The 13,643-nt window shown below is 44.4% G+C and overlaps 1 protein-coding gene across 1 annotated transcript in view; it reads right to left on the bottom strand.

The window, feature by feature from the left end:
• SAMD12 (sterile alpha motif domain containing 12) overlaps positions 1-13,643 on the bottom strand; it is a 412,832-nt gene that overhangs the window by 398,921 nt on the left and 268 nt on the right. The gene's annotated exons all lie outside the window — the stretch shown is intronic.

Raw genomic sequence — 13,643 nt, 5'->3', positions numbered from 1 at the left:
GAGAGGCCACAGCGGTGAGAGGCCCGTGTACCGAAAAAATAAATAAATAAATAAAGAGCAACCCCAACTGCTAGTATCAGCAAGTGCCTAATAAATGTTGGCTACTGTTATTCTTAGTTTCTTATTTCTGTGCTTACGATTTTTTTTCTTTCTATGGTAAATAGGAAGAATTTTCATACCTGAAAAAAGTTTTTAAATATTACTTTAATGTAACTATTTAGAAGATAGAGAATCAACAGAATACTGGGAGAGAAAAAGAGGAACTTATCACTGGAGCCAGAGATTAGGTGCCTCCAGAGAACTACGTGACCTCAGGCCCCATTCTGGCTGCCTTCATCCATAACTGAAGAAAAATTCTGGATCCCTTTTAGATGATCCCACTTCAAATTAGGCACTGCACCACGCCTCCCAAATCATGGCAGCAATGACAGAAGCCATAGTGAAAAAGACTTGAGACACCAAGCTCTAAATCTAAACTCTGCCGCTAATGAGTTGTGACCCTGGGTAAGGGAGCCTTCACATCCTTATTTATGAAATGGGAACAAAAGCGCCTGTTCCAGCTGCCAACGGGTCAGCTGTGGCTCAAATGAGAAGCTGTACTTTGGAAGGCACGGGGTGCTGTGTCAAGCCAGGGCAGTATGGTTACGATGATGATGGCCTTGGGGTGAGCCCCAGCAAACGCACGGGTGCCAAAGCTATCAGCTATTGAGTTTCAATTAAGAAACCCTGGCCAGGCAAAGCAGTCAGAGGGAGGCAGGAGCTTCATGGGGTTGTAGAGAGGCACTTAGCAAGCAATAGAATGAACATCAGCAAGGGAAAATCACTCTCCCTTACCATTAGAGTCAGGGACAATGGCCTCAGCACCCTGGAAACCTAAATCTTATGGCCTTTAAAAGCAGAAAGGGGGCAGGAGATTGAAGGAAATGGAGATGACGTTCCCGTCTTGGCAAAACTGTGAAATTGGCCAAATTTATTTTCAGCATCTTTTCACCTTTCCTTTCTGACATCACTCCTACTTGCTGTTATTTTCCTGAAACCCCACACCCTGGCTGTAGGATCAGAGAGCCCTTGTGGTACCTGTTGGCTGGCCTATGCACCCAACCCCTGCTCCACAAGCAACCACCCTCCCCCTCGCCAAGGCCTAAACTCTCCAGAAGAGGACTCATGTTCCGAAAATTATACCCTCCCAACATTTGAGAATTAGGAGTCCTCTGATTCCGTCCCTGTCCTACTTGGAGTCAGTTATTACAAAAAAAACTCACATACAAGAAATTGTCAGTGACCCACATGTTCTTATAGATTATCCTTTAAAAATTTTTATCAATGTAACTGACATAACAGTATATTAGTAGGTGATTGTTTAAGAGTCTCACTTTTAAAGAAAATTCTGAAGATGATAATGTCTTCATTCAGTATTCCCCAAAGTGTCCTAACTAGGAAACTGGATGAACATCTTTTGGTTTTAATCGAATTCCAGCTTTACCATGTACTAGTTGAGTGAGTTAACATCTCTGTGCCCGTTTTGTTATTTGTAAATAGGGATGATAATGGTACCTACCTCACAGGATTCATGTGAAGCTTAATGAGTTAAAATATGATAAGTAGTTATACTATGTGATAGGCACTGTTCTAGGTATTCATTTTTTTAATAGTCATGTTTTTATTTTAAAGTTACAACACTCCTATCTGTATCACCCACCCTTTCCAGAAAGAACACCTTCTCCAAGAGATAATACATCTAAACTCCAGATGGCCCTCGCTCTAACAGTTCTCTCTTTTATCCTTTGTATCTTCAAAGTCTCTCTCCCTACTGGGTCAATGTACACACAGTCTAGAAACACTCTCAAATATTTCATAGCTTAAAAAATAAAGGCTTTCTTTGAACTGCTTCCCATCTAGGTTAGACCCCTTGTCTTCATTCTTCCAGTTTATCACCACATTTACAATTCCTCTGACCTTGATCTCTCCTTGCCATAACTATTTCTCCCTTCTTTCCCCTTCCATACATTCTTTCCATTTCTATACATTTGCATCAAGAGTTGCTTCCTTGACACCCTTGAAGTATTACGATGTGGATTTGCCTTCCCATTTCATCCGAATGCCAACCCCCTGGGCACTTCCCAGCACACGTCTTGCTGGCTGTCCTAGTGCATCAGGTGATGCTGAGATGCTCCGCTCTGAAATGGTTCCCCTACCTCCACTGGCTGCTTCTTCCCACCTCCTTCAGCCTCTTCTTCCTCATCCCATCCCTTAACACTGTAGGTGCCTGGTGGTCACGCTCTTCTCACAGGAGATCTCCCTCCCTCGCCCACCTATTCTCTTGCCTTAGATATGTATATAGAAGGATGTGAGAAGCACATGTGAACATGTGGAAGAAAGGCCTTTGAGGTAGGCAGACCAGCATAAACCACATGGGAGGGATTCAAGGTGTCCTGTGAGCCAGCAGACAGCTGATCGCTGGGCCCCTTAAATATTAGGGAAGTTTCCTAAGGGAAAAGGGGTGGGAGATCAGCCTGGAGCAGGAAGGCTGTGGCACTCTGGGAAGGTCCCTGACTGCTTTAGAGTTTGAGCTAGATTTTATTGGCAGTGGAGCACCCCTGAAGGGTTGGGAGCAATTACGTGGCTGCCACACCCTATAACTACACGATCTCAAATCCTATGTTTCCTACCCTATGAAATATTTCTCACATCTGCTCTTCTGTTCCTTTCTTTTCCGTTATCTTATTATCACTTCAGCTTCCTTGTTTTTTCAGTTTCTCCAGGCTGTGATCAAACTTTCCATAGCAGTTAAATGTTTAAAAAAAAAACAAAAAACCTCTAAGAACTTCTCATGGGGAGTTCAGGGCAGTGGGAGGGCCACTGCTGTGGGCATGGTGGCTCCCCTGATTGAGAGTAGGGACCTCTACACTGCCCACCCTGCCCATGTCCATACCGTTTTTACGTTTTCGCAACCCGAGCCTTGAATTTAAAGCAACTGTAAGCCCCATGAGGGGAAGGTTCATGGCCTTACATTCTTTTATATCACTCGGTGGATCCCGTTCACAGAGCTGAGCTTATCACAAGTGCACGACGAATATTTGTTATTCAAATAAAATAGAAATGCACACTAATTTGTGCTGGGCACACAAGTGAATGTGGAAAGTCTCATGGGAAAACAACAGCCACAGCAAAACCCCAAAGACCTCGGGCTCCTAACAAAGAGGGAAGCTAAAGTGTAGAAAGCCAAGATCAAGATAAATGCCTTCTCAGAGATTTGATCTAAAAACCTGGAATAGTTTTCCCTATTGTAGAGCCCAAATAAGCAATGTTTTGTTTATTACACTGGTTTCTTTTCCCCCCTTCAATTACTAATGTTCCCAATAGACAGCTACTAAACCAGAACCAAACTACCAAATTAAAACAAAACCAGAAAGCAACACAGGACGGTGAAAAAGCATGGACTCTAGAATATGGCAAAGTTGGCAACAAAGCCCTGTCCTACCAGGAATTAGCTGTGTAAGCCTTATCAGTACTTACCTTCTCTGGACCTAAAGTCTCTCAGCTATTGGCTGGGAAAACCACCTATCCCATTGCATTATGAAAACTAATGTTTGGAGAAAGGCCATCAAGAGGCTGGCTCAGAGTAGTCAGTAGTAACTAACAAAAAGATATTAGTTCTCTTGTTTACTCAACAAATAGTTGTGTGCTATGTGCCAGACATAGTTGTAGGCACTAGAGATTTATCAGAATAAAAAAGTCAAATGGATGTTCTCATGGAGATCATGATGCTCATCCTTAGTCCCTGGAGAAAAGAATAAAAGCCCCTGACCCCTTTGCCATGAAAAATACACATAATGTCCATATATATATTGTGCACATAGTTTAAGGGGGTCAAGGATCCCATGAGACCTTCAGTCCCCTCTTGTGATCTTAGATTAAGAATCCTGTCTGCATACCAGCATCTCCAAATATGCTTATTAAGAATGACTCAGGGGCTTCCCTGGTGGCGCAGTGGTTGAGAGTCCGCCTGCCGATGCAGGGGACACGGGTTCGTGCCCCGGTCCGGGAGGATCCCACATGCCGCGGAGCGGCTGGGCCCGTGAGCCATGGCCGCTGAGCCTGCGCGTCCGGAGCCTGTGCTCCGCAGCGGGAGAGGCCACAGCAGTGAGAGGCCCGCGTACCGCAAAAAAAAAAAAAAAAAAAAAAGAATGACTCAGGCCATGTGTTATATTCAAGGCCCCATTTCTGACTTATTAAAAAGTACCATCCAAGTGCCCCAGAAGAATCTTAAAGGAAACACTACATAAGAAGATCTGTCTTCAGAACACCTGCTTTTCCTAAGCTTATCCACGATATTATAGGACTATAAATCAAACCCTGCTAGAGACTGGCATATATTAGATGCTCGATAAATACCTGTAAATGTAAAATGAACGACATTCTATTTCCAACCTACAGTAAGTCAGTGCTATACCTACCTAAATTTCCTAGATGACCCTTAACACCAAACTCCAGACAAAATCAAGTGCAAAGTACATCTACTGAAGCCAGGTTAGTATTATATTTTCACCTCTATGTAATGCACAGGCACCTTTTCAAACGAAAAACACGAAAACCCTATATTGATATTTTACAACCTCAAACAGGGTAGCGTAGGGTTAAGGCAACCATGTATCATAAGAATTCTGTAGCTATCCTAAATTCAAATACCCCATCCCACGGTCCCAGAGACCAGTGGGAAATCCTAACGTGTCCATACCCAAATTATACCTCCAAGACCATGTTTTGCGTTTGGAAGCAATTCTGTTATCAGGCCCTCTACCCAATTTGTGGCTGAGCAAAATGTGGTCTTTGGGAGCATTGCTTGGTTTACCTGCAATGTATGAAGGGAGAGCTCATGACCCAACTCTCAATCAGAATCACACACAGCTGCAAAACAAGCTTGGCCGCTGCCGTACTCAAAATTTAAATCACTCTAGAGACTGGGTCAACTAACCTTTTCTTAGGCTTCATAAAATGGAGTCTTTGGCTCCTGTGATGACTCCCCTTGGTGGGCAAGACCAATTCCTTCCAGGGACAGGTTAAGTGTTTCCTGCTCCAGTTAAACTCCGTTTCCGTGGCCTCTCAAACATGGTCTTCCCTTTTTTGTCTTCATGTTCTTACCCAAATTTCCTCCAAAGGTAAGCCCTCCCTCATCTAGGCTGCTTTCCTTACCTGTTTTGCTACAATAACCAAAAAAAAAATCAATATCCAGAACTTGATGGCAAATTCCTGTTGCTGTGCATTATAAAAGGGAATTTAAACAGCTTTCTTTTGGATGCAAAACCAGTGGTATTTCTAGGCTATATCCATCCTTGAAGTCTGGACTAACCTGGAAACCAGGGTGTATGTCTGCCATTGCTATACTTGCGTGCTCTTCTGTAACATAGCTCAAGGAACCCACTTCTGGAAAACTGTTTCCTTCTAATCCCATTCAACCGCCTGCTTAGTCCCCGTTCTCTTATTCTTGTGAGGTCCTCATTATCAGCAGAGGATTAGTAGAAAAAAAATCCAAATTGAGGAAAATACGTGTGAGACACAGTAACTTTAGAGAAGTTTGACAGTTTCTTACACGTTAAAACACACTATGACTCCAAAATTCCACTCCTAGCTATTTATACAAGAGAAATAAATATGTTCACACAAAAACCTGCATGCAACTATTGATAGTGATTTCTTCATTATTACCCCAAACTGGAAACAATCCAAATGTATGACTGGTGAATAAACTGTGGTACATCCATCCAATGGAATACTACTCACCAACTAAAAGGACTGAATGATTGATACATGCAACAACATGGATGACTCCCAAATGCATTTCACTAAATGAAAGAACTCAGACTCAGGTGACAACATAGTACATGATATCATTTGTATAACCTTCTGGAAAAGGCAAAAGTATAAAGACAATTCAGTGCAGTGTGTGTCAGGGGTTGTGAATAGAGTAAAGGGTAACTAAAGGGCACAAGAAAACTTTTTGGGCTGTAGGAACTGAACTTGATTGTCTTGGTGGTTACAAGACTGAATACATTGTATACATTTGCCAAAACTCAAAGAACTTCAAAAGGTAAATTTTACTGAATGTAAATTATACCTAAATAATCTGATTTTTAAACTTTTTTACAGTACTAATATAGAACATGGAGAAAAATCTTGAAATAGGGACTCAATTTTCAAAACTTAATAGTGAAACAGTCTGAATGATACTTTATCTTGAAAGGAGAAATGGAGTTTATCTCCCATTTAACCAAACTTATAGTTGTAAATGTGTGTTAATTCTTAGAACAAAAAACAAAAAAAAATCAATTGTTTGTTATATAATTCCTGCAACAAGATTTATGTCAGCAGGACAAAACATTTTTCATTTCATGTTTGACTTTTCACAGCCCATTTATAAAGATCATTTTTTCCCCAAAGTATTATATTTCAGGGCATCACTTTTCACTAAAGACTTTTCCTAATCCTTAGGTGGTCTAATATTTTTCTTTGGTTCCTACCAAAACAGTGTCTTAGGTCAATTTTCTCTTCTTTAATGGTTACCTGGCCTAACTCAGCCAAATCTTAATTGGGTCACAGCTGTGTGATTCCATCAGTTTTCCAATGTCACTTTCATAAGAGTCCATGAATTTTTTTCCTCTTTTGCATGGCCTGAAATTTCTCTTTGCAGTCAATTTACATACACATTGTATGACTGGGCAATTATCAGACCATCTAAGAGAGCCCAGCCTACCAAATTGTGGGTGTTAAGTGGAAAGTAAATTTTTGGTGGGGAGAGATTATTTAAGTGTTGAGTCTCTAATGAATAAATACACTCATATTATGATCACTTTTACTTTTCGTTGCTACCTCATAACTTCAGGGAATTACATAATGAATACCATTCCTTTCTTAGCAACTACAATTATACCAGACACTGTACTACCACAGGGCCATAAAAATGGCTTAGATGCTTTCTTAAACGTGGCAGGAAGACAAGGAAAGACAGCGGCATCACCATCATCTTGTCCAATATTTGCTTAGTGTTTATTGAGCAACTACCAAACCAGGTCCTAAGAGCTCTGATACTGACTGAATCCTCTCAACACGCCTATGAGGTCATCACTAATAATATCCCCATCTGACAGATGAGCAGAGAAGTCTCAGAGCTGCTCAGGCCCACAGCACAGGCCCTTGGCAGGGCTGGGGCTCACACCCAATCTGCCTGCAGAGCTCGTATACTTACAGACAGCACTGTGTGTGCTACAGCTCCCATGGTGAGGCACCAGCAGGCCTGAGGTCATTCTGTACCTATGGCCAATCCACAAACATCCAATCCCTGAAGACGTGGTATTTACTGGACAGAACAGCACCAAACACCTTCTAGAGCATCAAGGGCAGCTGAGAAGCAAAGGAATTAAACTTGCCAGCTGGCTCCTCCCAGCCCCAGGTGCCCTTGGAAAAAGGCTGCAGAAAGAAGGCCGTGGGGTGGCCACCCCTGTCACCTGACAAATGCCACCCCTGTGTGCTCTTCCCTCGGGAGGCGAGCTATAAGAGCAGCTTCTTGCACCCACGCGTTAGAAAAATCAGACTAAATATAGCCAAGTTTGCTCTCATGAGCCAGCTCTGAGCTGCTACATCCATATCAGAAAACTGGGGAACAATCAGTTTGATTTACAGGAGAGCAGCTTTCCTTGTTTGCTCTTGTAGCTACAAAAGGACCATGGGCAAGATCCAGCGGGGCTGCAGGGAGTGCTGGAGGTCTGGCCAAGCAGATAATTGAGCCCACAGGGAAAGGAACGTACCAGACATGAGAGGAGCATCCTCATTAACGTTCCTGCCCATGGAGGGCTAAACAACCACAACACCGGGACCTGGGGGGGTAGCACACATTCCACATACAGCCCTCTGTTCCACGCCCTTCCCCCATTCCCCACCCATCAGTATTATACTCAACAGCTCACTCAAATGCTATCCCCTTGGTTGGGCCATCCCATCCTGTCCAGATCAGAACCAAATGCTCCATTTGTTCTCCGACCGCCCACGTTATGCTGCTTGTACTTTTATTTAGCACTTATATCATGCAGCCTAATCTGAATCTCTGTCTCCAGCCAAGTGGAGGCGGGGGACGGCTAAGCTTCCTTCTTAGTGGCCCCCCCAAATCTAGTAGAGTTCCTTGCACACAGGCAAGGAACTCTCCTGCTTATCAACAGCAAATGCAAAACCTGCCTGAATGCCAGGAAAAGGGAGTTTGCAATTTTCTTCATTAAACGCACAATGTCTGACGCTCAGTCCCCAGAGTTCAGGCACAGGTTTCAGATCCCAGGCTGTCCTTGCTGGGATGTGTCCCACAGCATTACGGATCACAGCTACACCGCCAGAGGTTCTACACCACCTCACCCTTGTTAGCACCAGCCCTAGTTCCTTCTGGCCAAAGAGCACAGCAAGACAGACAAGAAAGAAGGGTGGGCGCAAGGGCGTGGCCAGGTAACAGCAGGATTAGACTGAAGCCCTGTCTGAACCAGTTAGAGGTCACAGAGAAGAGCCGGGAGTGGCAGGAACTCCTGCCGCAGCAAGTGCAGAAGCAGGGCTTGGGACCCCACCTCGCCCTCACGCACAGTCACTGGACGGGAGTTTTCAGCAAAGCCTTCATGTTCACCACTCTCACATCCTAAAATAGAGTGATGGATACAAGCTGCTGCTGCAGGACAGTCAGATCTCGTTGGCTAGGGAACAAAATAAATATTAGAAAAAAAGAATAAAAGACCCTTGGTGAAAAGTGAAATGAAAGAGAATCGAGTAGCAGGTAGTTGAACACTAACACCGGGATGCTGCACGGAGCTGAGAGGGAAGCGTGTTGACAGTCACGCTGCTTTTACAACAAGCACTCTGCAAGTGAACGCAGCTGGGAGTTCTTCTTGGGGGGGTGTATAGGGGCTACCACAGAAATCAGATGCACTCATTAGCCTACCCATTCATTCATTCATTCATTCTGCCATTCATTCACTCATTCGTTTGTTTAACAAACCTCACACGGAGTCTACCATGGGCCAGGCGTAAGGCACCGTGCCTGCCCTCAGAAAGCACCACCAAGCAGAACTGCACGTAAACCTTGTTCTCAACATGGAAACGCAGTTAGAAAAAACTGGAGGCAGGCTAGTACCAGGAGAGCCACCGTCCTCCTTACTTCCCGTGGCACAGGGGCAATCCAAGAGAATGGCACTGCTGATCCCTCTCCGCCCTCTATGGGCTCTCCTCTGGTGAGGAGAAGACAAGTGGTGACGTGAAAGCCTGTGAAAAGGAACAATGCATCCGGAGTTGGGGGCTCTCTCCCTCTGGGTCCCAGATGCCTGCTGCAGGAGCCCATCTTCTCTCTGCTGTCCAGGCTGCCCGTGTTACAGAGGCAGGCGGTCCTGTGAGGGGTAAACTCGCTGCTGGGGTGCAGTAGTAGTAAACCCACTTTACCATCCGGCCCAAAGTCAGGAAGAATAACCCCTGCACCCTTCTAATCAAGATGACGTCTTTATCCCCCTCTGTGATTGTGACTCAGTTCCGAATGCCAGCAGGGTACAAAGTCATCATTTACGATTGCTTCTCTTTGCCACGAGGTTCCGAGGTATCTTGTTTTCCCTTTTTTCCCCAGCCGCTGCTATGATTACTTATCCTTACAATATTTTGGTGATGGGAAGTTTCGTTACTCTTTTATAGGAGAAAAACTATAGAACCTGAGCACTGAATGACTAATCAGGGGCCATGTGATGAGTCAGTTTGTTCACTTCGGATGTAAAATGTGGATCCCTCAGCCCAATGTCACACAGAGCACATAGCCTACAACTGGAAATCTTTTTGGAGGGTGGTGAATACTGGGACTCGTCTTTCTGCCATGGAAGAGGAGCTATTATTCTATTAGATCTGGAATAGAAACACTATGTACAAAATTTATCCACTCCATTTTCTTATACAGCTGAGGATGAAGCAAGGAGGAGACGAAATGTGGCCCAGGAATAGGAAAAGCCTTCTCTTGCTCTGGGGCATTTATACTTCACTCATGAAACAATTACTGAGGTCCAAATAAGTGCTAGACACCAATCTTGGAATACAGAGGTGAATACGGTACTACGCCTGATGAATCCACGTTTTTCCTCTCCCTTCAACCCATTAATATTAGAAAACAGTGCCTCAGTGAAGACAACTGTCTATGCAATCTGTCCATGGAGAAGGGATTACTCTCGGTTTCTACAGGCTACCTCCTTTCTAGAGGTCCTAGTTCTCCAGCTATTTGGAGTAATTTCTTATAATCTTTTTTTAAGACAATGGATGCCAATACAATCCCAATCGGAATGCAGACCATAACGTGGTCTGTGGCTGGAAAGCACAGCTTTAAGCTGCCCATAAATGTAAGGCTTGGGTCACAACCAGATTAGGGAGTAGACATAGGATGCTGTAATTAATTCAAAGAAAGCCTAACCCAGGGTAGCCATAAAATAACTCCAAGCTACAAGTTAAGCAAAATGAATGAGCCCCCTACTTGCTCTTAACACTTTTACAAGTTCAAGCTTACTTAAGAAAACAGGTTACACATTGTAAGAAAAACAAAAAACAAAACAAAAAAAACTTCTAATTTGCTACTAATTACAAAGACTGGCATGAATAAGTGAAAGTTCAGGATACAAAACAGGTTCCAAACAGTACCGCTTTTTTTTTTTATAGGAGAAGTATGGGAGGGAGTGCAAGTAATATTTACTGAGAATCCATGTCCTAGCCACTCTTAATAAGCCCTTTCCTTTATTTAATCTTCACAACTTTAGTGGGACCTAAACAGTAGTGTGCCCATTTTTTCCAAATGCAGAAACTAAATCTTAGATGTTAAGCAACATGTATTATATTTCCTATTCCATTTCCTCTGGCAATATTCCTTATTCTCTAAATCAGTGTTTCTCAGTGAGCTTGGGGAAACTGGTTGTTCCTTGGTTTTGGGTTGGGAAATTTGTATGAGACAGCCATGCACTATAGGACACTTAGGGCATCCTTGGCCCATGGGCATAAAATATCAATACCAGCCCCTGCATATCTCAAACATGCCCTAGGAGGACAATGTCCCTCCTCAGGTGAGAGCCACTGCCTTCAATCCTCTCAAAAGTTCCTTATTTTATGGCATTTGGGCTCCTAAGGAAGCCCCATGCACCCGTATGGAGTCAGTTACAAAAGCTCCATGGATTTATTTCCCATGCATTTCATGAGCATTTATTGAGTACCTATCATGGGTCAGGTAGTGTACTATTGCCTGGGAGTATAAATTCAAAGAGTACATGGTCCCCACTCCCCAGGGGCTGTAGTCTTAGAATCTAGTGAGAGACATTAAGTACGTCAAGTGTTAAATGTAAGCACAGGGGCTTCCCTGGTGGTGCGGTGGTTGAGAGTCCGCCTGCCGATGCAGGGGACACGGGTTCGTGCCCCGGTCTGGGAAGATCCCACATGCTGCAGAGCGGCTGGGCTCGTGAGCCATGGCTCCTGAGCCTGCGCGTCCGGAGCCTGTGCTCCACAACGGGAGAGGCCACAACAGTGAGAGGCCTGCGTACCGCAAAAAAAAAAAAATAAAAAAGTAAGCACAGGTGCTGAGGAGACAATGCAGGAGGCACCTCCCACAGACTGGTCAGAGCACTCAGAAGGCAGAGGGAAGGGAGGGTTGAGACAGGTTCCCAGAGGAGGTGAAGTTTTCCCTGAGCCTTGAAAGACCAAACGACAGTAGCTAGGAAGGGCCAAGTTCAAACCAAGAAAGCTGCCTTTGTAAAGACCAGAGATAGGAATATTTGCAGTCAAAGTTTAAAATATTCCCTTTATTCTTCAAGTTGAGGCCTCATTGTGATTCAAACTCAGGATCTCCTGTTTACTAGACAGGCACTTTAACCAAACAAGTCAATAGAAAATAAAATAAGCTCTCCACAGTCCAGGCATACTTCCTTTCAAAGCCTTTGTTTTCATAAGGTCTGCCTTCGCTGGTATAATAACCCATCAGACAAGATATATGACTAACTCTATACTTCTTCCAGCGAGCAGGAAATTGCTTTCAAGTACATCATGGACTGGCACCCAGTGGGAGTGCCCTTCACTTGAGGACACAGAAGAGTGAGGAAGAGAAGAGATAATGTCATCTGAGGGGTGAGGTAGAGAGGTGCCAGTAGGTCAACAACTTGCCCTTAGCCTCAAGCTCAGAATGAACTTTATCTTATGTTTTTTGTTTTTTTTCATCTAAAGTCTTGTCTCAGTTACCATCAACCGTAACAATGCAAAAAGCCAGATTCTCACCCTATTATTACATTTGCACAGAAAACTTTGGTTATTTGTTTTTTCAAAGCCATATATATGAGATTTATATAGGTGTATATAGATTTATATATATATATATATATATGTATAAATTTAAAAGCCAAATATATAAGAACAGTAAAGGTAGGTAGATAGGTGGATAGAAGTGCCCAGCTGGGGATCTCTGAACCTGAGACAGTTTCCTGAATTAATGGGTGCTGACCACAAGAGCTGGGTTATTGCCACTTCAAGTTGTTAAGTAATTACAAAGAGAGCAAGAGTCAGATTAGTTCAGTTGCTCTCACCTGGGGCGGGTAGGGGAGAGGGACACCAGCAAACCCTTGTGGTTCCTTCTTGCTTTCAGCCTCCAAGGAACAGGCTCACTTCCCCTTGGCAAGGAGTCTGCTGCAGCTGGCAGGCATGCCCTCTTTTTCCAACACCAACTTCCCCTCTGACCTGAGCCACACTCAGAAGCCATAATTCTGTAAATGAACTTACCCTCCCCTTTAGTCCCATGATCATTTCAATTTATCATTCAGGCACGGTGTGACTGCTCGTTTGACATCACAAACACGTCTGGCCCACATATTTTTCCCCAGAAACTACCCTCAACAAGAAAGCCAGTCTTCCGAGGTGAGAGCATCTGAAATGAAAACTTGGGATCCCACACAAACCGCCTGTCCCTGCTTTCAACCAGGCAGTTCAAAGGTGGCAACATCATAGAGCCCAAACTGCAAAGCCAAAGGCCAAAATTATAGGAGGAAAGCAGAAGGTGGGCTTCAAAGAAAAGAATTCACCCCAATGGAAGAGGCTGGCTGTCCTTATTCCTGGCTGATTCCATTTCGTTTCTATAAACTTTGCTAACCTCGGGAGGGTTGTATAAAGAGACAGGTGTAGGGACACCTCCACCCTCTGGGTACATCTGCTGCTATCGCTGCTGCGTACTCATGACGAGGGGCCCTCGACCCAACAGCAGTCCATGCTTCCCGATGACGCACCTGGCGAGGGTCTTCTCCCATGTGTGGAGGCCAAAGTGAGCATCCTCAACCTCGAGGTCACCGAGCCGGCCCTGGCGGGATGCGGCAGCGAAAAGGGCACCTCGGGGCTGAGACCTCCAAGCGCTCTCTCAGGCTTTTCCCCCATATCCAGCACATCATTTCGCATTAGGGACACTCTTCTCCTCCAACCCGAGAGTGCTGCGCATCTACCTGTCTTTCCAAAGTAACTGAATAAAGCACCTACTGGCTCTCCGTGGCTCAGGTGAGTGCCAAGAGGTGTAAGAGGAAAGGGCCCGCTTGCCACCACCCACTTTCCTCTCCTCCCCAAGCTTCCCCAAGCTT

Source organism: Delphinapterus leucas, chromosome 17 (genome assembly GCF_059928025.1).
Source record: "Delphinapterus leucas isolate spDelLeu-1000000601 "Yukka" chromosome 17, BTC_Dleu_Yukka2, whole genome shotgun sequence".
NCBI lineage: Eukaryota > Metazoa > Chordata > Mammalia > Artiodactyla > Monodontidae > Delphinapterus > Delphinapterus leucas.
This window is presented reverse-complemented; position numbering and strand designations above follow the sequence as displayed.